The sequence below is a fragment of the Natrix helvetica genome, assembly GCF_964273705.1.
Source record: "Natrix helvetica genome assembly, chromosome: 1".
Taxonomy (NCBI): Eukaryota; Metazoa; Chordata; class Lepidosauria; order Squamata; family Natricidae; genus Natrix; species Natrix helvetica.
This window is the reverse complement of record NC_138548.1, coordinates 279,299,564-279,326,368: the sequence shown is the minus strand read 5'-3', so window position 1 is coordinate 279,326,368 and position 26,805 is coordinate 279,299,564. Positions and strand designations below refer to the sequence as shown.

Genomic DNA, 26,805 nt, shown 5'->3' with positions numbered 1-26,805 from the left:
TGTTTATTGGAAACAGATTTGTCCCGGAGCTTAAAATGGTGGAGGAATGAAGAGTTTTTTAATGAGATGTAGAGAATGATTGTCTGTATATGTGGGGGGTGGGAGAGAGGGACAGAGAGAAAATGCACACTCAAAAGAATAAGGTATCATGTGCAGAAGGTATCGTTCAGCCTAATCGTTTATAAATGACCACATCGGATGACATTCATCATTCCTTCCATAGTACTGATATTAAGGAGGGATAGACTCCTGATGGATACAATGCACAGATTAATAACTGCGTTGGAGAAAGATAGGATGAATGTGTGGTTTGTGCATTTGAAGCCCCAATGGGAGATGAAAACATGGTTTGATGGAGATATAAGAAGAGATGACTATGGTGCAGTATGAAGTATGAAGACAGACGTTTTAACTACCACCAACTTCCACTTCCAAGAGATGATTCTTGGAAAAATACATTAATTCCTTCTTTGCTAAATTTAATATTACATTTAACTAAAGGCATGGATTTTAGCTTTGCTAAATTTATGCAGAGCATATGACCTGAAATAAGTGAACTTGGATACTAGGGCCAGCCTGTTTGTTGCCTGTGCATAATGCACAGTTGTGAGTTTGACCACCATCATAATCTTCCTTACTTTCCCCCCCATAAGGAAGCTTCTGCACATCAAAGTTTCACAACTACAGGGCTTTGCAAATACAAGAGCAATCATGTGCTCAAAGTGTGTTCAATTAAAGGCAGTTGCTAGTAATAATACTGCCAAAGGACCAAATAATGTACACCAGTGACAGCCTCTGGGATTTAGAAACTCTGATACTGATAGCAATATCAGTTCCCCAGGTGGCAGGAAAAGCCTTGGGATGTTGTCAGTACATCTGATATTTTACTACAATAACCAAAGCACAAAGCACTGGTGATTTGCAGAGGGTTGTAGAAGCATAACTCTTTAATGATTAATAGTGTGTGCATCTCCCTGAAGGTTTTTATCCAAAACTATTACTTTGTAGAATGAAATCTGAAACAAAGCACAATTGAAGCTAGAGGTGAAAGCTTTCCAATGGAGGGAAATAAATCTCTGTCCAGTCTGGTAATCACCTGCCTAAAGCTGATAATGACTACAAGGACCTAAAAACCTGAAAACAGAGAATACCCACACTACACTGAACATGTTGCTCTGGAAGGGGATTAAACATATAATCAGAGAACAGAGGATGCTGACAGCACATTATAGTTCTGGCAGCCCAGTCCTGAAGGGCTCCTTCAGTTGCAAGCAGGGATTCTTGCAACTCCAGTTAAACTAATACCCAGAGCAAAGGGAGTGAAACAGAGCCACGTGGCAATTCCTGAATTAGTGCTAAAACATAATTAGTTCTACCAGAGCCAGAGTCTATGTCTAGGGCAAGAAATGCAAAACTGCTTTGAAAAGTCCAGCTGGTTAAGAAAAGGGATTCTTGGTAATTTCACTGGGTCTTGAGTAAGTCTATCTGGAATGCTGAATATGGCTACATCTTAAGAGTTGCTTCAAAAATAAGTCTGTGTGTGTACATGTGTGCGTGTGCGTTGTACTAGTTTGGGGACAACCTTATCTATTTGATGAGTAAACACTTCTGCAGTGCCCTGCAGGAGAAAGTCATCAATCCTACTTGTTAGCTTATCAATGAATTACAATCTCTGACATTTCTATATGCAAATTAAAGTGACTATACCTAAAATGAATTAGAGCTTAGGAAGTGCTTAACATGCCAATTTAGCAAATTTAGCTCCCCATTCTTTCCATCAAATGTCTAAAGAGATCTGTGACTTGACTGAGTGATTAAGTAAAGACTCAGCACAGCTTCCTTAGCTTTAGGCTTTCACAGGTCGCACTATTGTTTTTCCAGCACTGAAAATGATAATTGCGGCATGAATGGATCATCAAGTGCATCATACATATAGTATGCGTGTGTGTTTGTGTGTGTGCGCGCACATACAGTACAAAGAATAATCAGATCACACCCAAAACCTGTCTCTACATCCTGTCCATATGTACATGTACCTTCTGGAGTGATCACATCTGCTGTTTCAGGCAACCTCCAGATATAATATGTAATTAAATAAAATATGCAATGGTTCCTCTGGGCCAGGGGTGGCGAACAAGTTTGACAAAAAGAGCCAAAATTTTAAACTGTGAGAGTCAGAGAGCCACACCACGCGCTCCCTTTCGGCGCTAAACCCGGAAGTACGGTCTTGCCCCCACCCCTGGCGACGCGACGACGCTTGCCTGCGCTCCACCAGCTCGGCTGGGAACGGAGACGTTTCCTCAGCGGAGCGGAGCGCCTGAAAGGGACGCAGGCTCAGCCTGCCAGGCTGCCACCACTCCACTGAAGACATTGCTGAGCAGAGAAACGTCTCCGTTCCCAGCCGAGCTGGTGGAGCGCAGGCAAGCGTCGTCGCGTCGCCAGGGGCGGGGCAAGACCGTACTTCCGGGTTTACCGCCGAAAGGGAGCGCGCGATCTGGGTTTAGCGCCGAAAGGGACAAAATCCAAACTTGGCAAAGAGCCACAGTATACAAAATAATGATAAGAGGCAAAGAGCCGCATTCATTTTGGCCGGGAGCCGCATGCGGCTCAAGAGCCGCGTGTTCGCCACCCCTGCTCTGGGCATCTTCCAAATTCACAGAAGCTTGACAACAAAAAATGAAGTAACGATTAGTTACCAATTTTTAATAAGCATTTGTTAAATTAATTGATGCCTTAAGTTAGGATGTCAGCCCTCAAGATGCACAAAATCAAGAAACAGGCCTGGCAGACACTCAAGAAATGCTTTTTATTGTAGCGGAGTAAAATAGTTTGAGGGGACATGCTGTGACACTGGAGCCGCCATCTTGGGGTCAAGCCCACTGCTATGGAAATCAAAACTAGAACAAGGTGCTCTGGCCAAAGTGATCTCCATGAGAAAACGGAAAAAGGCCTCCTGTGTCCCACAGAGACATGGACATCAACAACCTGCTGAGTTCCAACTGGCTCTCTGAATAATTGTCTTCTCCCATCTGGCCACTGTGGCTATCCCTTTGGCTGGTGGGAAAAAATAAAACTCCCCCTCCCTCCCCTTTTTTTGATCAGGGAAATATTGAATTCAAAACTTTCCATAAGAGTCCTAGTTCCATCAGAGAAACTGTTGTGAGCAAATCTGAGCAAACTCCAGGAGCTGAAAGAAAAGGAACAGATTTAGCAGAAAAACACTCACAACTGTAGTTAGGAAGCGACACCTAAAAATCCTCCAATTAGAACTGTAATGTGGACCAGGAAGGAACAGAAATGAAAAACGGGTAGCAGTGGCCCGTTTTGGAGGATATCAGGGCTTCCACTTTTAATGTCATGATATCTGCCCAGGTCCTCCACCCCTGCTTGCTGGACAGCACGGCTGCTGCTAACAACAGCAGCAAAGGAGCAACCTGTGTGAGAGCAGAGGCTCTCCTGGACTGGTTCAGGGATTGCAGTAATAGGTACATGGCCAAGTCAGCAGATCTTGCAATGTAATCATGGATCAAAGGAAAGAACATCAATAGGACTATGTAGACCAGTGAAAAAAACTGATGTAGATCAACCAAGACTTGAAAAATATATTTATCAAAAATCATAATTGCCATCTAGTATTTAAGCACCTGAGAGATGTCTGGTTCACGTTGCTGCTGCTTTAGTACTAAAAGAAAATTAAAGGGCTAATCAATTGATCTATAGGTTAAAGGGCTAATCAATTGATCTATATGGGTACCCTCCTCCTTGGCACAGGTAATTGTGTCATGTATATAAGTATTTGTTAACACTGATAGCCTGTTTAAACCTCTGTTTGTTCTTCAGTGCACAACCTGGTGCTTCTTGATTTAAGGTTCCACTATCAAAGGATGGACTCAACCCACACAAAGGAACATTATGTGCAAAGTGGCTTCAAATGGGAAAACTCTTAGGGCATTCTGGATTACCCAATCAGTAATAAATTACTTACCTAAGACACAACACATCAAACATGTTTATTTGTCACACTGCCTGTTTTGCTCTGTGTCATGATACAGGGTGGGATGTTACAGCTGGTTATTAATAGTTTAATTAAGACATCAGCTTCTCATCTAGCAGTAATAAATAGTACATTGTGTCTAATTTACAAATGTACACAAATCAAACCTCTTGACACCCTCTTAAAATAAATACCATAGCGTCCATTTGATAGCCAGGAACACAAGTAATTGAACAGCTTGTTATAGAAGATGTGGACTAAAAACAGCTCCTCTTGTCAAACTCTCAGAATCACACCATAGTTGTTTATAATGCAAGCACAGACAGTTTCCAGTGTTGACACAAAGCTGAGCCAGACAATGAAAAAAAAGAAAGAAAAAAAGGAAACTTTCATTTCTAAGGAAATCTCCTAAAGTGTGCAGAATTTCACAATGCTCGTGTAATAGATGTAAAGCTGTTTCCTTTAGCTCCAGGGAGGGGGGAAGGGGGGGGATAGAGTGATAGGAGCTCTGTATACTGAGAGTAATGAATTAAGGTAAGCGCTCATCTAGTGCCTGCAGATTTGCAGTATAGTTAGCTTCTCCACTGAGACTGCGAAGAAAGCAGGGGCTGAGTGGGATGGGGGTAGGGAGTAGGGGTTAAGGTCTCTGCTATTTTTACAAAGGCATTGCAGTACAGATTTCAATAATTTTAAATCGGGAATTTCTCTCTGTCTTTGAAAAATCCAGCTTCCGGAGTGTCAAACGAGTTTTGCAGAATCTACTATGGTGTCATGCAAAGAGGCAGGTCAGAAGTGGGTTGTTCCCAGTTCGGCCTGGATCGGCAAACCACTAGTAGTGGCGGCGGGAGGCTCCACCCACCTGCTTGGACGCTTCTACACGCGCGCAGAAGCATCAAGTGCAAGTGCGCCCGAACCGGTAGTAAAAAATTGGCAATCCACCTCTGAGGCAGGTTGATCCTTAAGGTTTCTTCTCAATCAGTTTGCCAAATATCTTTGGGATATTTTATATTTGTATCTTTTTTTTTTGTAGCAAATTTTACTTCGCCTTCAAAAAACTGAATAGCTGTATAGAAATCTTAGCTATTTCACGATGATGCTTGAGATTTAATAGGTTGCAATCAGCACTTTAACCACATTGGGTCAACTGACTCTCACAGATGTTGCTGTCCTTGCTTTGATTTGTATCCCGTAATTTCTGCCAGAGAAAAATAATAAGTTACGCATTAAAAAAAGTAAGAAAGGTGGCGCTTGGTGATGCAGTGCTTTGAGCCTTCACTTTGGAAAGGGAGGAATCTCCTGGATAGCAGCTGATTGGCCCAATACATGATCACTTTCAGCACTGTAATACTAACAATTGGAGTCATAAAGCAAGCAAGTACCAGTAGAAGTAACAGGGTATTCTGATGTTCAAGGGCTTCAGAGAGACCTTTTGTAGCAATGCTCTTGAGCCAGGAGGACTATAGAATTGAGATCAGCCAGTGATAGGGCAGTGCAGAACTTCAGGTCAATGTGATAAATTCAATTAATTTACGGGTGTCAAACTCACAACATCATGTTGCCGTCACGCAAAGGTTTTTTCCCTTCAGGGAGCTGGGGTGGCCGTGGCCTGTGCGTAACACATACGGACGGCGGGCTGCCAGTTTGACACCCCTGAATTAATCCATCGCCGAATCTATCACTTTCCTAGGACTACTTATTGAGGAAGGCACCATCCTAGTCCATTCAACCCTGTCATGTGAATGTCTTCAAATCATGCTATTGCCCCCTTAACTGCTCAGCATATTCCCTCAACTCTCTGCAGTCATCACACCCTGCTTGGCAACCCTAGCACACACTGAACTGCAAACCTTGTCAGCTCAGCATATGCCTTCTTTAGGAGCACTTGCTGGGTCTGATGCCAGAGGCTGAACAAATAAATGGAGACGGTTGAATGGCTCCTGAAAAAATTGTTAAGATAGGTTTGTTGTGCATATTAACCTATTCACACACACGGCACCTTGTGACTCTGACATTTGCTGGTGCAGCCTGCTGGCTTCTGCCTTGTCTCACAGTTGACCTATGCTCCACACCCCTGATTTTATATCATTTTAATGTCTGATGCTATACCTATGTACTGTTGTTTCTAGAGTTTGATGGTGAGTTTGTTTTGCATTGACTGTAATTATTATTTTCTTTGTAATAAAGGCTCTCATTCCACTCTAGTAGCCAAGAAATACATTTACATCCACTCCAGAGTGAATAAGGAGGCAGTCTTTGAAATCTATTTGCTTAGAGATCTGTGATGCTTAGGCTATCACAGAAACAGAATTCCAGAGGACTGAAGAATTATATTCTTAGCTTTATTGCTTTTCTATTTCCAGGGTTGCATTTAAAAGAAAAAGAAAGAAAGAAAATGCCACTTTTTTTTTTGCTGCCAACAGCTATTTTTAAAATATAAGTTCTGTACTAGCTGATTATTTTATGCTGTTCGAACTCAGGTGGCAAGCTTGGATATTAGAATGCTTATTGTTCATCTAACAAATCTGGATACTACAAACTCAGCATACACAATCCTCCTTTGGTTAAGGACTGCAGACAAGTATTTGTTCTAGTATATACTAGACATGTTTAAACAGTATCAGGGTTTTTTTCAGAAATGATCCTAGAAAGGAAAAGGGAGAAGAGATGAAAGTCAAAAAATTCATTACAGAAAAAGCTTGTCAGATTGGCTGGAAATCGAACTGCAGGAAAGCTATCAGGGGAGCACTTAGTGGCAGTTTCAACACTCAGCGCCTATAACGTAGCTTACATTTCACCATGCCAAAAAAAGATGACTATCTATCAACAGCAGGAGGTACAACAGTATTGAATTAAACTTTAATGATGCTATAATTTGAAGCTTTTCCCAATTCAAGAAAGAACACAGAGAAGGAAGAAAATAACTTAATTAAGACCAGACCTAAACCTAAAGGACTATGATCACTAATAAGTTGATTTCCTGGCAACTGTCCACTTCTTGGGTTCACAGGATGGGCAGAATTCCTACAGAAATAGTACTGTAGACTGAGAACTCCATAAAGTTGTTTGGAAGAAGAAAGGATGCTGGCTGAAGAATAGCAGAGATACACTTCCAAAGGAAGTGATGGAATCTATCATTTCTTATGAAACCATACTAAGCACCATTTTATTTAAAAGAAAGTTGACCCTGCATTTAAGATGAACTCTATGGAACAAAATGAGAAGATGGACAGAGAGATGTTTTTCTAAACACAGAAAAATGAAAAATATGCACATTCAATTTTCCTGGCTATCTGCTCTATCTGAAATCTGCTCTGAAGATTTCTCCACACCCACACCCACCACTTTTGCATGTATCATTCACACTTCTGTGTGTTATGCACTCCTGGTCGAGTGGGCCGTAATGCGTCTACGCAATATTCACACACTCAAAAGGATTTGAAACAGCAATCAATAACTATACAAAATATACAGAAGCAACCTAGAACTAAAGAGAAACTTCCTAACAATGAGAACGATTAACCAGTAGAAAGGTGCTTCATCACTGGAGGCTTTAAAGAAAAGACTGGACAACCACTGCCTGTATAAGGTTTCCTGTTTGCGCAGGGGGTTGGACTAGAAGACCTCCAAAGTCCCTTTCAACTCTATTTTTCTGTATATACAATTTAATCCCTATCTGCCTTGAGCAGCTATTCTCCTATATAGACAAATGTATGCTCCCTGCCTCTTCCCATCAGATATACTGTAACCCATCAGAAGTACTGCAACAGAAAGTAACCAGAGAGCCAGTTTGCTCCACAGGTACATCTTGATTTACAATCGGTTGTTTAGTCATTGTTCAAAATTACAACAAACCTCCGCATGGCTACTTATAACCCGAATTTGAAGTTGTGATGACTGCCTCTCCTTGGTGACGTAATGGCATTTTAAGTGCTCAGCATTTGTGGCCTTTTGCATTATCCCACAGTCATCATAATTTTAACCACTATTTACAATGTTTTTTTTTTGTTGGAAAGTAGCATTTACTTCAACTTTCTGGTTATTAAAAAAGCCCCTTGTGGTCAATGGACCCACTTAATTAGAGTGGTGTTCACTTTAATGACTGTGGTACAAAAGGTGACAAAATTGGACATTGTCCTGTGGTGAGTCACTTAATGATCAACATGACTTACAATCACAATTCCAGGTTCAATTATAGTCATAAGTCAAGGACTATCTAGAGTAGTTAATGCATCAGGCTAGAAATTGGGAGACTGAGTTCTGGTCTCACCTTAGCCAGAAAGCCAGCTAATGACTTTGGGCCACTCACTCTCCTTCCCCTCTGAAATGGAGGCAAAGGCTGAAACTGCTGCCAAAAAACTGCACAGACTTATTCAGGCAGTTGTTAGGAATGAAGGAAGAGGGAAGGCAAGAAAGAAGGAAACTACTTTCGCCAGGAAAGTAAAGAAAGGAGAAAAGTGGATGATGAGAGAAGAGCTATCTGAGATGAAACGGACAAGGAGATTATGCAGCCATCACAACACGGGTGTCAAACTCGCTGCGTTACGTTGCCATCATGTGGTGTTTCGTGACGTTTTCCCATTCGCGGAACTGGGGTGGGCATGGCCTGCGTGTGACACATCTGGCCCACAGGCCGCCACTTTAACACCCCTGCTGTCTCCACCAACTAGGGAGACTTTACTGGGTAGGTAACCCCTTCCAAATGATCTTCAAGCTAATCTTTGCAAGTCTATCTACAGTTAGTTTCTGCTCATTCCTTCATTCTTAACCACTGCTATGCTCTTATCAGGAATGAAAAAAATATCTCTTGATTTTTGGAAGGGAGACGGGTTTTTTAACCAGTAAATAGTCTAACTCCTACACAGGATGACATGATATCTCTATCTGAAGTTAATGTATATGAAGTACAGTAGCCTAAGGCTCCTTAACCCTTTTGACTGGCTGTTTTGAAATAAGGGTTTCAAGGACAAACTAGTTAACTTGTAACTCACAGTCTTGTTTCCCTCTCCTATTCTGTCTTTAGTCAACTGGTATTAAAGCCTTAATACCAGTTGGCTGGTATTAACTGGTATTAAAGCCCCTACCATATTTTTCAGAGTATAAGATACACCTTTTTCCCTCAAAAAAGGGGCTGAAAATCTGGGTGTGTCCTATACACTGAATACAGCATTTTTTGCCTCCCGAAACCCCACACCTTCACCAAAACGTGCATAGCCTTTAGGAGGCTTATAGAGTGCTCCAGGGGGCTGGGGAGGGCAGAAATGAGTGAAAAACGAGCCATTTTTTGCTCAATTTTGACCCCCACCCCACCTCCCAGGAGCACTCTATAAGCCTCCTAAAGGCTATTCATGCCTTTTTTTTTGACAAAAAAAACCCGGGCCCGTTTTTGTGAAAAATGGGGCATTTTGGGAGGTCTGCAGAGCGCAAAACCTTTTTTTAAAATTTAATTTTAATTTGCCTCTTCAAAATCTTGGTGCGTCTTATACTTCGAAAAATAAGGTAGTCATCTATTATTTCATCCCTGCCCGCCCTTCCCCAATATTGGTTAAAGAATAAACAAACATCAGGTCTTGTTGGCTCTGATGAATATGTATTTCTCAACTGACATTCCACTAATGCTGGGCAGAAGAATTCAGAGATGGATAAAATGCTTCTAAAATTGGGTGTCAGAACATTAGAGTAGATGGAGAGGAAGCAAGAAAGCCAGTTTCCAGTCAAATGTGCTGGAGGTAGGAAGCAATTAAGCAACCTTCCAAAACCTTTCTGCTCTTGTATTGTAAACGTAGCTGTTGCTTGGTTGAGCTCTATACATTTCCATGGGAACATCTGTCTTCTTCATGCAAGCCAGCCAGCTCCTAACATGCCTTTTTCAGCCCTGATAAAACTCTATTTAAAGAGCATCTCATCTTAGACAAGGCCACTATCGAGTGGGTTGTTTACCTTTCCAAGCTTTCTCTAAACTTAGGGCTGTACCACCACCTGGGTGATAGAATACTCTCTAAATGGAATTAATAAACTAAATGCATTTGCTGTGCCTTGGGTAGTTTTAGTCAATGATAACCATAGCCGGTTGCGGATTTAGATGTAATACTATGCTTTGCTGACTATAAGAAAAACCATAGTAGATAATTTGTATGCATGTAGCTTGCTGTACATCCTGGAATTCTCAACTGTAATTATGCATCTGGAAAAACAACTTCATGGGACAGCTAAGATCAGGATCACATATGTAAAATTACAGTGCATGCACAAATACTAGCTACAGAATATCCCTATGATGCAACATAAGCCTCCCATTTGTGTCACAGGTGTTAATAGCATGTTATAGAGAGGCACTTTATGGAGAATAAAATCCTGCCATATAAAACCTTGACAGCATGTTTTTCCATCCTTCGAGATGACATAATGTCTATTTTCACTCTGGGACATCAAGAGGCACTCTGTGTTCCTACTGCCAATGTAGAAGGACCCACTGTGGTTATATTTGATTGGTGGAATTTTGCACTGTCCTGAAATCTGGAGATAAAAATAGGAATCCTACTAGTTCACAATATAAAAAAGAAGGAATTTAATGAGAAACACCGAGAACAGATACAACCCCCCCTCCAAAAAAACAAAAACAAAACCTGAATGAGCATTCTAAGTTTAAAGGAAAGAACAATAGGAACTGAAAACAACTCTATGTTGTGATAAACCTGCCACCCAAAGAACAAGATAAGACTTTTGAACTTTAAAGGCTCTGCATGATATATTCAGAGAGATAAGAGAACAGAAAGAATTGATCATAACCAGTGGAGGGGTTTGAAAATGTCAGAGGAACTGAGTGACTCATCCCTGTGTACAGGAAATCTTTTCAAAAGGAGTAAAAGAGGAAGGTGGGCAGAGGATAAATATGTGGAAAAGGAAAACATTAAAAGAATAAAGGCATTGTTAACCTTAAAATATCCAAATAAAATACATTAATCTTTTTAAATGGGGTAATTCTGAAGAGTTTATTTAGAGGCCATGTCAAGATATCACACGCACAATATCCAGGATCAATGTAAACACTTGTTAGATTTTTATCCCACTTAATAATTTGCAAGTTTAGTGGTACTTCTGTTAAAGTACTGCTAAAAGGTCTCACCTCTTTTATAACCATGGAAGAAAGTTGGAGAATAGCTAATTCTGCAGGTCTTGAAAGAGGCATACTTCAAGCTTCTCTATTAACACTATAGAAACAAGACAAGCTCCCTGAAATTACATACAACAGCACTGAGGTTCCTAATTTTTCAAATAGAAACCTACAATTGAAGCGCATATTCATTCCTATATACGTTTAATACAACTACACTTATCTGATTGACCCAGATAGAATGCATCAAAGGTATTTGGATAAAGCTAAATTAAACTGTATAGTTTATTAGGCAGAATATATGTTGCTGCAGACGTGCCTTGTGAAGTAGGAAGCAGAGGAGACTACTGTGACCTGCTGCTAGTTTACATATACATTCGACATTTATAATATCACACAGTTATTTGACTAAGTGAACACAAACTGACACAAAGCTATTTTGCATGGTTCCAATTTATAACCCACAGTAAGATGTCAATCATTCAGAGCGTGTAGCTTGACAAGTGCAGTAAACTTTGCACGTCATATCCAAGGCTGTACACCCAAAGTGGGTAGGACTGGGATCTGGTCAGGTTTTGTAGGCTTAATGAGTTTTAAGGAATAAAACGGTTCCTTTTCAAGCTCGTCCTTCAACGAAGGGTTACATTTGGGACCACAGCTACTCTAGGACAGAAGGGCAACATAGATGGTCTGTATGTCGCTTTGAAGCCACATCTTTTGTGCCCTTGAACTAAATTTAGCAACACTGATATTTCCTTTGAATTATTTGTAATGGAAGACAAAGGAGAGAGAGGAGCTGTCCCCCTCCCCCCGCCCCCCAACACCTCAAATACAAATTCCTTCACTGGAGTAAATTCAACAGTCTCTTTTGGTTTGCATTAATCAATGGAACAGAAATCAAGTTATAATCATGAAGATAAGCCTATATAGTAGTCAGTGCGAGAAAGCGCTCTCCTGCTCTCCCCATTAGTTCAACAACGGCGAAGAAACAACATTTGCATCTATCCTTCAATAGTTATTTGCCAATGCGGTGCTCCCATCAAAATTTGTTTGTGGTTACTGTTGCCAGAGTGCATGTTGATTACATAGTAAACGTACTTACATAACCCACATAACAAAAATGGCATTGTTTGATATTTTTCTTTGTGTTGAAATGTTGCCATTTGTTATGAAACATATTAGTGACCAAGCTCAATAAAGATGCTAAAAGTCAGGATTGTAATACTAAGCTACCGTGTTTTTCGGAGTGTAAGACACACCTTTTCCCTCCAAAAGAGGCTGAAAATCTGGGTGCATCTTATACACTGAACACAGCATTTTTGGCCTCCTGAAACCCCGCCCCCTTCACAAAAATGGACATGCAGAGGGTTTGGGAGGCCTGCAAAGTGCTCCAGAGGGCTGGGGAGCGCAAACATGAGTGAAAAACAGACTGTTTTTTGCTCATTTTTGCCCCCCCCCCCAGCCCGCAGAAGCACTCTACAAGCCTCCTAAAGGCTATGCATGCCCTTTTTTTGCCGAAAAAGAGGCCGTTTTTGGCTCGTTTCTGCCCCCTCCCTGAGCACTTTGCAGGCCTCTCAAACTCTCTGCATGCCCCATTTTTCACAAAAAAATGAGGTGTGCAGAGGGTTTGGGAGGCCTGCAGAGTGCAAAACTTTTTTTAAAAAAATTACCTCTTCAAAATCTTGGTGTGTCTTATACTCCGGCGCGTCTTATACTCTGAAAAATACTGCATTCATGAGTTTATAAGCATGCAGCCAGGTGTCAAAGAGAGAGCTCTGGCCGAACAGTTGAGCAGGAGTAGAAACGTCTCACAAAATGTCCTCTTCCACAGAACTATTAAAAGCTGTGGAGTCATTAAATCAAAATTGCCCTGAATTCCTCACAGGAAGGACTGGATAGTAAGTAACAAATAAAATTATTATTGCTCCATCATGGACCAGGACATATATATCAAAGAAAATAGCTTGTCTAATACATTAAGGACAAAAAGAAACTCAAGGCAGGAGTAGTTAAAAAAAGCTTCCGGGGAATGATGAGCCTATGAGTCAGGGCATCACTGGAGACCAATTTTAACCATTTTTAATCAACTAATTGGCTGAATTCACATAATATTATGAATCATAAACTTTACTCCGCAAAGCGAAATGTTTGCACTCAGACAACACTCTATGCAAAAACAATGTAAACCATATCATGGTTTAGCAAAATTTATATGAACCCAGCCTCTTAGTCACCATGGAGATTACAAACATGCATCCACAGAGATTTGCAATGTTATGTTCATTTATTTGGGTTGAAATTCAGCTGAAAAAAACAGGACCTACTACTCTTGAAGAATACAAAGGGTTCTGCCCTATTGAAGGCAAGATATATTTGGGGATTAATATTAGTGCCCCAAACAGGTTATTAAAAGTCTATTACATTCATATTTATATTACTCATCTGATATCTTTTGCCAGAATACCATGGGGAACTATGGCCCCTTTTACAACCTGTGGACTTTAACTCCCAGAAATTCTGGGCCAGCCATAGGTCATAATGGGGCCATAGCTGTCCACCCCCGCCTTAGATATTGCTTAATTGGGGACACAAGAGAAGTGTGTATTATTTATGAATGTCAATAACAGGTAGTATTCCTTCTCACTGCGTAAACATGTTGCTCTCTTTTGGAAGTTTATGCTAAGTATTTTTACTTAGTAAAGATACTTAAAGAGGTATAAGGAGAATGTCCTGGAGGGAACAATATTCAATCACAAAATCAATAAAATAAAGGCTTTATCTCTTGATATCATTTTTCTGAATAAAATAGAAAATATTTTATAACACTTGCTTTCTGAATCTGCTCTCTAAAGCAGTTAAACTAATGGTAATTGAATACGCAGATGTAACCCATGAAATAATATACCATAAAAGTTAGAGGACCATCCAATTAGAAGTAGAGACCATTGTAAATATTCAAATTTTTCTCTGTGCAACTGTTTTAGGAGACATATTTGTGTGGAGAATTAAAATTATGATCCAGGATATCTGCAAAGACTAATGAAGATTCCTGGTGATGATTTACATCTTGAGGCAACACATTTTCAGTTGCTGCAACTGGAATAATTATATCTGATTTGCTGTAACAATTTGTGGACAGCACTGGTCACATATTTCATTAAATCACATAAATAGGATTATGAACGACTGAATTGGCCTTGAGGTTCCAGAATACCACAGACCCATTATATGAATTCAGTTTTTATTAGTGGATGGCTACTTCATCTGTATTTTGGAAGGTTTACATCTCCGATACGATATTTGTGCAGTTAATGTAAATTATGAATGCGGCAATACATTTTAGGAAGCATCCAACGTGTATTTGCCAAGAAACTATGAATGGCCTAAATTCCCTTTATTCTCCAGGACAAAAGCCATTCCTAGACTCATCTGGGTTAGATAAATATGGGCTGGTCTCCACCCTGCCATTTTTTAGTAAAATTATTGAGAAGGTGGTTAGCCTCCAACCAGAGGAGGTCTTTAATGAAATGCATTTTGTGGGCCTGAGTGCACAACTAAAACTGTATTAGTCATTCTTGTGGAGGACCCACTGCATGGTTTGAGGGAAGTGGTGCACCTCTTCTCATCCACTTCAAACTCTGAGCAATGTTCAGTGGTATCCTTTGGAATCTTGTTTGAGAGCTGGGCAATCCCAATAACCATTATTGAGGAAGGAGAGGTTGAGAACTTAGATACTTGAATGTGGGTGTCTCAGGGCTCCTCCCCTCCTCCCATTTAACATTTACTGGTACGTGAAACCAGGGAGACATCATTTGTCACTTTGAGATCTAGTATTATTAATAATTGAGACCCAGCATTACTTCTTGACCCCAAGCCATACAAGTCCTGTACCGTGGTTAAAGATCTTGCCCAATACTTGGGGTATAAGGAACTGATGAGGCAAAATAGATTGTAGTTACATTCCAGTAAAATGGAACTACTATTGGTACAAAAACACACAATTCCACTGAAGGTCAGTCTATAGTTCTTAACAGAATTATGTGTCTCCAGAAATCATGAGGTGTTCGATCTGGGCATTCTTCTGAACTCATGCCTCCTGCTGGAACAACAGGTGGAAAACATTGCCAGGAGAAGTCTTGGTTAGCTTTGGCTAGTTGTGCCACGAGGAGTTGAAGTCAATAATTCTTGCTTTACTATATCTCAGATGTAGTCTTTCTTTCTTTCTTTCTTTCTTTCTTTCTTTCTTTCTTTCTTTCTTTCTTTCTTCTTTCTTTTCTTTCTTCTCTCTCTCTCGCGCTCTCACTTTCTTTGTTTGTGCCTTTGAGCTATTTTTGACTCCTAGCAGCTGTCTGGACAAGTCGCTGCAGTTTTCTTGGTAAGATTTCAAAATTGGCTTGCCATTGCCTCCTTCCTAGGACCAAGAGAGGCTGCCTGGCCTAGCGTTGCCCAGCTGGCTTTATGTCTAAGGTGTGACTAATACTCACAGTATTCTGGTTTCTATTCTGATGCCGCAGCCACTACACCAAACTGATCTCTAGGTAGCTTAGAAAGTACAAATAATTAAAATTAAAGCAATAACAAGAAAAAGAAATCAAATGAGGAAAAATAAGATTACCGAGATCCATGTCAGGGAATCAGCACTAGTAATTGCTCTAAGGAATTACATAGGAAGCGCTTACCCTCCAGGTGGGTTAGCTCCATCTTTTTATTCCTCAGAAGTCATGTGAAAAGCATCCTGTTCTGCAGGGGTTTTGGAGAATTTGAATGTTAATGGAAGTAGTAGTTTTTAAAAAAAACGATTTTAATGATGTTCATATTTCTGGAATTGATGAATGTTTTTAATGGATTATTGTAAGCTGCCTAGAGTTTTTCAAGTAAACGGCATATACTATTTGCTTCATATATTTCCTTTTTAATGTTTTACATAATGTATGTTTTTATCTTGTTTTTAATTTTCTGTTAGGCTCCCAGAGACATGTTTTGAGATAGGCAGTCATATAAATTGAATGAATGAATTGAATGACACATCTGGTCTTACTTGCTAAATATGAAATAACTAAAGATGGATGAAAGGAATAAACTAAGGCTAACAAGAAAATTATGAAGATGATGAATGGTTAAAACATATTTAAACAAGTCCTGAAACATTACTATATTCTGTATATAAATCAGCCAAAACATACTTATTTTTCTTTTTATCCACCAATCTTCATTGAGAAAGAAAGACGTGACGTAGGACCTTTATATAAATCCTTAATTGTATTATTATAACAGAAGTGCATAGTCAGTCATCTTCTCTTTACCTATACCAGGGGTGTCCAAACTTGAGAACTTTAAGACTTGTGGACTTCAACTCCCAGAATTCCCCAGCCAGCATGGCTGGCTGGGGAATTCTGGGAGTTGAAGTCCACAAGTCTTAAAGTTCTCAAGTTTGGACACCCCTGACCTATACTGTCATCTAAAGACTTCTCAGCTAGTACCCATAAATAAATTAGCTCATGAAAGCCAGAGGGAAGTTAATTCTGCCAGCAGCCTTCAATGGATGCTCCTACTGCTATTATGCCTCCTCAATTACCTGGGGAATTATTTTGTATAAATACAATAACTTATTATTGCCATGTATTAAAATATTTGGGAATTTAGGGCCCTTGTCAAATATTATGAACCTAAAATTTCATAGTGTTTATTTATAAGTGATGGCAAATTTATACTGAAACACTGGTTGACATGTAGGACTATTAGGGATATGATTAGAGATGAAAGAAGGGAATCCCCAGAAAAAGCTTCAAGTTCAAATCCTGCCCAGGTTAGGCCAGTATTATGACACTTTATGAAGTGGCTCTGGATGAAGAGAAAAATGTTTTTGCATCTCCATGCACTAATCTGAAGACAAGACAAAATTGTATGTGCCACCCTGGTACGACATCAACATTGCAATAGGTGATGGTGAAGGGTAGCAGGGTAAAGACAATGCTAACATCACGTAGAGTAAAATGGGATCTTCTACTTGGATGCTGCTTTATGTACAAATGGGGCAAATTGAGAGATGTGGTGTGCAAACAGCCCTGCCCTGCTATCTTTTTCCTCTCTCTCCCCTGAAACTGCAGATCAGAAGAACTTACGGGGAAAATAGCCGAAGAATCTTAAGAAGAGAGACTTGGACCAACGCCCTTCAATGAGCTTTATGGCTCAGTAAGCATTTCTATCTTGGTCTCAACCCATTCCGCCCTAGCACTTTCCCCACCACATTACAGGAATGAAGCTTAAAACCTCACCAGCACAAGAGAACCCCAAATTATCTTAGCCACAGTGAACATTGCCTATGGAAATGAGTTAGAAATCAGGTTCCTAGGGAATTTGGCTTTCCCTGCCCTCAATTCTAAACTGTTCTGCTATTTACTGTAAACCTGCCCTTGGCTTGCCTGATAATATGCTCTTCAATATGTTAAAACAAAATAAATAAAATAAATGGACAAAATAAAAAGATATCCAACATATGTTTTAGGAGAGAATACCTTACAATATATTTAGTAAATATATTGATTATCGCTTTATTGACGTCTCCTGCTCCGATGATCTGATCATCTAAGGACTGATTAAATATTACTTTTAATATTTCTAACAAAACAGCAAAAGTGTTGACTAAATGTCCTTCAGATAGAAAAGCTAAGAGAATTCTACAGCATTTTTATCCAATGGTTGTAGACACATTTTAAATCATTTTTGTGTTTTGCTAGTTTCTTTGAATTATGTTTAGGGAATAGAAGATTGGAAAGAGTGTCTATATAAATAAAATACATGAAGAAACAATTACAAATCTGGTTCTAATCCAACAAAAACAGGAGCAAATTTTTGGACTGTGGTGTGAAAGTTAATTCTCACATGATCAAAGTAAGCAACCTGATACCAGATCACATAATTACCCGACAAAGGACAGATGGAAACTTTACCTCCCATCCAAAAGAGAATCACTGCTAGATCTTTTATGTACTGGAGGAGGGGAAAAGAGGGCAAAAAACCTGAATAACAGTTGTTATAAATAGAGCTTGTGTTTCATACACAGTAGTCACTGGACTACTTTCATAATGGCTTTGTAGTTTTGCTGTTAGATATTTACTGAGAAATAAATATCTGAATCTTCCTGTCCTGACAAATATCCTTTTTAATCAAGAGAAAATTGACATGCGGGAACTCTTTGATTAGGAAAACTTGCTGCATTACAAATATTATTAATGCACAATGATGCAAGGCAGACGCAACTGCAAGTATGTTGTCGGAGATACCAACTAACCAATCAATATACACACATATTGTTCTGTCAACATACACCTGAGAGTGTAAATAGTAATACACTACACATACGAAATGCAGGGCCAGGGTAGATATCCATATGTATACCTCATCAATACAAATATGGACATACAGCTCAGCTAAGGTAGAATCGTGAGTTAAAGAGCAAGAACTTAAAAGTTTCTTGTTCTGTATAATTCTTAAGATTATGTAGACCATAAAGTTTATTACCGAAGAATCATAATAAAAGGGAATCAGGAGGGAAGAAAAGTGTGGCAGCCGCAGAAATTCCCTAAGTGGAAATAATGAAGGTGGCAGCAGCAGCAGCAGCAGCAGCAAGCAATTGCCTTTGTGCCTTTTACAGCTACATGACCGGGCTGCCAGAGACCAAGGCAACTGGGACCTGAGGAGCCAAGTAGCTGTTGAACTCTTAAAAGATGTTCAGAGATAGAAATAAGAGCAGCATCCATTGTTGCTGCTTCTGTGAGAAGAGTCCATGCCAAGTGTCCCAACTGCAGTAGCAGAAGGAGACCTGCGGGAAGGAAACAGAAGAAAGTAGCACCTCAGCAGCAACCACAATGGCAGCAACATCTCAGGCTATGCCAAGGCATGTCATTTTCTGTATGAGGGACTGATCGCTGCCCAGACATATCTGGAAAGCTAGTGAGAGGAACCCAGGTGCATCTCATCTCAGCCAACTGAGAAAGAATTAATAACTGATCCTCTTGAACCACTTAGATAACACCTCTGGCACAGAAGTAGCTCAAGAGGTAGCAGCAATAACCTGCTCACATTCGATATGGATATTTGCTTATCAGCAGCAAAAGAATAGAAGCAGAGGAAACCACAACTCTTGGCACTGCAATTTTATTAGGTTGTTCATGATTTCAAAGTCACTTTTGTTTGATCGCCTGAAGGGATGATTTGCTCGGAAAGAATAATAGCACCAGGTAGTCTTGTAGGGCTACTTTTATATATTGCTTCTAATAGTGCCAGCCCCACTATGCAGAGCAGACTGAAAACTCAGCTCCACAGAAAAGCTAAAGCCACTTTTATTGAGGATGAGTATAATAACAGAATCTTGTGAATCTGATAGAGCTACATCTTCTCCCTCTTCTTATGTTGCAGTGAATAAGGGAGGCACCTGCCTATTCTACTTCCAAATGTTTATTTTATTTAAGTATTTATTCAATTTATATAGTTGCCCAGCTCACATTCATGCCTTTGTCCAGTTTACTATTGAAACATAAACAAGTACTAAAACACTGTACATATACTAATATTAAAAACAATGCAATAGAATCGCATGGAAAGCACACCCATTCAAGAACTACATAGCCATTTTATGAGCTCCACACCAATCTTTGATCCCCTGGCCAGATGGCAAAGCCAGGTCTTCAGGCCATCCTGGAAGTAATCAAGGTCGGAGCTGGCCTGACCTCAGGGGGAATGAAGTTCCAAAGGGAGGGTGCAGCAACAGAAAAGGCCCTGTTCCCGGTCCTGCAAGATGGCATTTTCTAGTGGACGGAGCTCACAAGTCTCTTCTGCTGGACCTGATCTGATGACACTATGGAGAAGCTGCCCCTCAATTTAACTGGCTTCAGGCCATGTAGGATTTCATAGGATATTACTAACAGTTTGAATTGGACCTTGAAACAAACTGGTAACCAATGCAGCATGTGGAACAGAGTTGTAATCTAGGTGGGCGCATAACGCCAACACCACTGCACTGTACAGCAATTGAAACTTCCAAATATACTTCAAGGCCATCTTCATGTAGAAAACACTACAGCAATCCATATAGGAGGTGACTAGGGCATGAGTGACTGAACTTAGAACTTCCTGCTGCGGGAATAGGTGCAATTGGTATGAAGGTTCTTCTAGCTGTAACTGCCACCTGCTCTTCAAGCAGAAATTGTGAGTTCAGGAAGGTGCCAAGCTTCATGCATGCATGACCCCCGCTGGGGCGACAGCTCATATGCCTGCAGAGCAGTGGTAGGTTTCAAAAATTTTTGGAACCTACTTTGTGGGTGTGGCCAGCTTTATGGGAGTGGCTTGCCAGCCATGTGACTAGGTGGGAGTGGCTTGCTGGCCATGTGACCGGGTGGGAGTGGCTTGCCGGCCATGTGACTGGGTGGGAGTGGCTTGCTGGCCATGTGACCGAATGGCCAGGGCAGGCGTCCCGGAAGTTATTTCTGGGTCCACCAGTCAAACCTCCTCTCACTGGATCGGTAAATTTCACCAACCGGTTCTCCCGAGCCAGTGCAAACCGGCAGAAACCCACCACTGCTGCAGAGAGGACTCTGCATGCCCCCTGTGGCACGCATGCCATAGGTTCGCCATCACGGATATATAAGCTCTTTCACTGGGTTTTTAATTGCTTTTATTTATCATGCTTGAAGTTGCATATTTTATTTTGTATGCCATTGAATACAAGTTTCCTTGAGTGCTCAAATTGAATAGAAAGGTGTGATATAACTCAAACAAATAAATAATGTGTTTAGAGATTCATAAGCAGAATAATCTTTTCTATGTTCTATTTTGACAACAAAAAGCACAAAGGGTAGGTTTTTACGCTTAAATTAAACATTTCCTATGTAGAATGGGGGGAGAAACAGTTTCACAGAGGGAAAGAAGTAGGAAAAGAAAACAGGGTAGCTGAGATAAACATAGAGCAGGGCCCTACAACTTATGATGGATCCTCAGTTTTTTATTGTTTTACAATTAGGAAAGCAGCTAACATATTAACAATTAGCCTGATGTATATATGTCAGCACTTCTGATAGGATTCTGCTTAGCACTGCGGGTCACAAGTTACATTGAACCAGAACCAGAAAAGAATTGCTGAACGACTAGAATTAAACATCTAAGAATCACCAGGCTTTTAAAACCATTGCAGTAACAAAAATATTCATATTCATGTAGAACTACATAGAATAACAGGGAATTTTCGGTACATATTCATGTTCATAAAGTTGATATGTATTCAGGATGGTCAAAAAAACTATAACAGTTTACCTATAATAGTAGGAGTATGATATGATAAATCTGCCAAGAACATCTTAAAATCTGCTTTGATGGTAGTCTGTGTGGCACTAAAAACATAAATTGAGGTCTGATCTCTCAATTCATTTGTAGTTAGGAGAAGCAAAGTCAATCGCTAATTTAATTAGAAGTTAAATAATGAATCCTTCCAAACTCCTTTGCTAATCTTGCATAACAGGTGAAATCCAGTGACATTTGGAATATAGAATCTGATGGTTTCTAAGTGTTGACAATTCCATTGGAATGATCTGATTTGCTACAGATTCAGAAAGAAGATATGGAACTTCTGACAATGCAGGAATTCATCCACCTTATTCCAAATCCTTTCATTCCAAAGGACTGTCTCTGAAATTCACAATAACTACAAAAGCATCTAAAGAACCCAAATATATCAGGCAAAATAGCTCAGAATTTTTCTTTGTCTTGCTGTGTATATACAGGAAATCCAACAGCCAATTTGGAGGCCACAATGAAACAAAGCTTGATGGGAACAAGACACACTGTACCTTGACCTAACATATTCTCTCTCTTTTTTGATGCAACTACTAAGGAGGAGATCTGAAGTGTTTGCTTTAGTTGGCTTAGCTCTATTTTAGTAGTACAGTATTGTCCAGAGCTAGGACATTGTTTGATTTAAGTGGCTTACTAAAGCAAGCCAATACCACAATTCTAAATTTTACTTGTTTCAAACAAGTTATAGTTAAAAGTAAGCAAATTTGCTTAGGGCAGGGGTGTCCAAACTTGGGAACTTTAAGACTTGTGGACTTCAACTCCCAGAATTCCCCAGCCAGCCATGCTGACTGGGGAATTCTGGGAGTTGAAGTCCACAAGTCTTAAAGTTCCCAAGTTTGGACACCCCTGGCTTAGGGGCTCTGAAGTAACAAAGTTGTGCTTATGGAAAATATTTTGATGATTAGACCTCCAAATAGTGTAGTGGAAAGATTTGGTAACATGTACTTACTCCACTCATTTACCAATGCCATAACCGTCTACCTGCTCTTAATTTGTTCCCCATAATGTCCTTCAATGACCCTTAAGATCTTTCCCCACTGCCTGTATTGTATTGCTAAACATTAAAAGAATCCCTTCATTAGAATTTCATATCCTCTCCGTCAATTTTATTTTTCAGCTCATTTTCAAATGAAATAGAAACATACCCACCAGATTCTTACATATTCAAAGCGGCGAACTCATGTTTTTGATATATGCTAGAAGGTATCTGCTTTGCATCTAAACCCACCTTCCTTATTTTAATGACATTTTACAGAAAGTGGAAAACACCTGGACAAAACATGGGGGGGGGGCAGTACTAACTGAAGGAACAATGCATACATTACTTTTCATTTCCCTCCTTCCTGTTTGCTAACATAAAGACATCCAAGAAGGTCACTATTTACACACCACAGTTCTGATTCTCAATTGCCCTGCACTTACAATAATCTTTTGTGCCAGAATGACTAAGGTAGCTAAAAACATGTTCAAGACTGGAAAAACTAGTAAGCTGCATTGTAACTCATGATTGCTAGGTAATTGTTTCTCCTGCAAATTTAATACTTATTTTTATACTGAATTGGGAGGTCAACTGCCTTTAAACATTTATATGAAAAAAAAAGTTTATGCAAAAATGTAGGAAATTTAAAACAGGAAATGCTAAGCACTTTGGAGGCACCTGCTGTACTAACACAGGAAGCTGTGGCTTCCTTATGTATTTATTGGTTTAGACCAGTGGTTCTCAACCTGTGGGTCGGGACCCCTTTGGGGGTCGAACGACCCTTTCACAGGGGTCGCCTAAGACCATCGGAAAACATGTATTTTCGAAAAAATACAGAAAACATAAAATAATTTTATGGTTGGGGGTCACCACAACATGAGGAACTGTATTAAAGGGTCACCACATTAGGAAGGTTGAGATCCACTGGTTTAGACAATGGTCCACTGTGCAAATGGCTATGAAAGAGTTGTGTGAGAGGGATGGGGAAGAACAAATACAGATGAACAAATTTAGGACAATGTATCCATCTGGGAACTTGAAAGAAATCCCTCAATGATAGGTGTCTGGACTAGGAATGGCGTGAATTTGAGGTTATAGCATAGAGTAGACCAACTCACTCACTGGGATGTCTTGACAGACTGAGGTAGACAGGCATTAATTTCTGACACCCAATTTTGTTTAACAACAACTGCTCTCTCTCTTCCCCCCAAATAGGTTCACTCAATTAATCTGCTTTAGCAAGACAGATGCAGTTTATATTGCAATAAATTTATTTTCCCAATGGATAACCTGCTCCTTGTGGATGCAGTGAATATATGGTTCGTGGAACTCAGATTTCTAGAAATCCAATAAATCAGCTCCTGCAAATCTTATCTTAGTCTGTATCTAGCACAGGAAGACCTTACCACTTCTGCATCTACCAAATGCAAGATTAATTCAGGAAACAGATTTGATAGACAGATGAGTTAAAAACCTTTTAAAAAACTTTCTAACAGGGTTTTTTTTTTTGGAGTAGCAGTAAGATAGTATATTAAAAATCTCTATAGATGAAATTATTTGTAGATTTTGAAAACAAGAAGATCTGGTGTATTTCATCACCCTAAGTTTTCTTCTCCTCTCTAAAGCACTAGGTGTGCACTAAATATCTCAATCTGTGTCTAAATGATGCAGTCTTTCCCAAGATGTTCTGCACCAAATGTGAAATCTTCAACTTTTATAATCATGAGCCAGCAAAACCAATGACTGGATATTATGTTGTCTGGATATTATAGGAAGTGAAATCCACCCCATCTGAGGGCAAGCCAGGACAGACCTATTGCCTAACTCGAGACTATGTCTGAGGGCTATGCTTAATCCAAAGGAGTCTTGAATTCCTTGATTCCAAAAAGAATCTCAAATGTCTACTGCTGTTACTGGAAATAAGCCAGAATATTCAGTAGCCTTTCACTGTGGAGAAAGTGCTGACCATGTTAAACAACTGCATATGCCTGCAAAGTACATTTGCAAAAATGTGAATCTGTTTAGCCTGGCTTTAAATAGGAACCTCCGGCCCTGGCAATGCCAAGATATCCCTTTTCATCTTGACCCAGCACCGGATTCAACCTTCAGCTTTACACAGCAGAACATTCAGGATGGCAAATAGTATGCATGTATCGAAGTTGGTAAAGACAAACATTCTACCAACATGTTAAAATACCAAATAAGTTTAAAGTATAATTTCCCTCATTTCCTTTCCAATTTCTCATTAAATTTTTCTAGTTTTTGAATGTTATATTGCCTTCCCTGTCCCCATACGAATGGAAGGAGATGAAAGCACCGAAGTTTATTTCATAACTTTCCTTCACCAACAGCTGTTGCTGCTATCACTGCTGAGCAAGCAGTGCTTCAGGCAATTATTGACTTTACTGAATCCTGTGGGGAGGGAGAGATTTCCTGGATAAAATCTGAAAAACACCTTAAACATGTTTAAAATTCTGTTTCCTGTCAAAGCATTATTTCTGCAGAGTAAGAATGCTATCTAATCAGTCTTCACAGTGACACTTAACATCTTTGAAGTAAAGAACCCTCCCCAAATCTTTTATACATTATCACAGCTTTTACAAAAAAAAAAGAAGAAAAAAAGTAGAGAGAGAGATACTGTTAAGTCAGTGTACAGCTTCCCACAGCTTCCTTTTCTGTAAACATGGGGGAACAACAATTGGATATTTACACTATTAAAATGCTCTTTTTATTAGTGATAAACAATATACCTGAGACACCCGTTTTCTTGGCGGTAGATAGCATCCAGGAATGGGCTAACTCCATCCAGCATCCAATCGGACTGAGTCTACAATTTGTGATGACATGCCAATCACAAAGTCAATCTCATAGTCTAAAGTCATCCAGACCTTTATGCATGAATAAGAAAACCTGCCCGTGGCCCAAAAGCAGAATGATACACCATAATATGATGGGGCCATATTGCCTAGCTAGGTGCAGAATGTAACAACCTGACCGCTACATTCTGTGTACACTGCAGTTTTAGATAAATCAAAATATGCAGTTAACCAAAGCTTTGACAGCAGCGGTCACGCTAATTCTCTTTAAGAAAAGACAATACCTGCTAATGTCAATATTGACCAAATGGTTCTCCTGATGATTGCATCCACTAGTTTCATATAGATGGTTAAGAATTATTTGGGATATGATTATGCTTTGTGCCATGATTCTAAGTACTGTCATTCAATGTTATTTTCTAACACTGTCTCTGCAAGTTGGCATGTTTCCAAAACCACCTCATGTTGCGGATTCAGAAGGATACCAATGGTTAAATAGTACAAAAAAGCTGCATGATCAAGAAAATCACAGTGTCATTTCTTCTTCATAGAAGGTCATCCATCAGGTCATCCAAGGCTAATTCAGTCTTAAAATTGTGTCCGAATCCAGGTTGATTGTTTTTCCCCCCAACAAAATGAAAATACTACACAGATGCACAGTATTATCCCTCTCCAGCTCCTCGCTCCCAAAGGAGATGCTCTGATGAAAATAATAAGACTTTACATGGTAACTACCGCCTCTTTAAGAGCTGGCAACACAAGCTACCACTCAAAAATGTGCTCACCCACTTTACAGATATACTCAACTCAGCTAGCTCTAACAGCCAAGAGGGGAAGGGGTCAAGAGGTGCAGACTGATCAGCTACAAACATAGTGTCCATATCCCCAGGCCTTCAAAATTGAAAGCACTGAGACATAATTGGACCAAATGATGTACCAGATACTATGTCAAAAGTAGAATACGAGATGACATGAACATGATTTTTATCTTCCAAATGTCTTGCAAATTGGTCATAGCAGGCTTTTGGGATTATCAAGGGCAAATAACAAGACCTTAATTATTCTGAGGGGCTCTGCTGGATGTCTATTTGAGGATGCAGTGGAGATTACAAAGTAAACTTTTTTGCAGCCTCATCACAAATGTGTAGGTATATGCATGCCTGGTTGGACAGACACTTTAACTTTCTATTGGCCTGTTCCATTATTCTCTGTTCCAGAAAATCAGAGACAAATTGCGGTTCTACATGGTCTGAGAAGACATTTGAGATTGACCATAACAGTAGCCCATTTTTTTCATAATTGCATTCTCGAGCAGAGCATTGACAGGATTCTTGCTCTGGTTTTTACAAACTCTCCTGAAGGGTTTAGAAATTCATTGGATTCCCTAAATCTTAAGATGGATCACATTAGTGGGCCCCCAATCCTAGCAGAAGAGCATGCCACCATGGAACCAACACTCACCAGATGACAATCTGATCAGGACAGCCAAAGAGCTTTTGTCATCGCTACTACCCCATATCTAGTCTACCCAGTGGTGGGTTCCGGATCCCATCCTCCA

General features: G+C 39.9%; 1 protein-coding gene across 7 annotated transcripts in view; it reads right to left on the bottom strand.

Annotated features, from left to right (window-relative positions):
* Positions 1–26,805, bottom strand: part of JADE2 (jade family PHD finger 2) — a 210,094-nt gene that overhangs the window by 109,876 nt on the left and 73,413 nt on the right. The gene's annotated exons all lie outside the window — the stretch shown is intronic.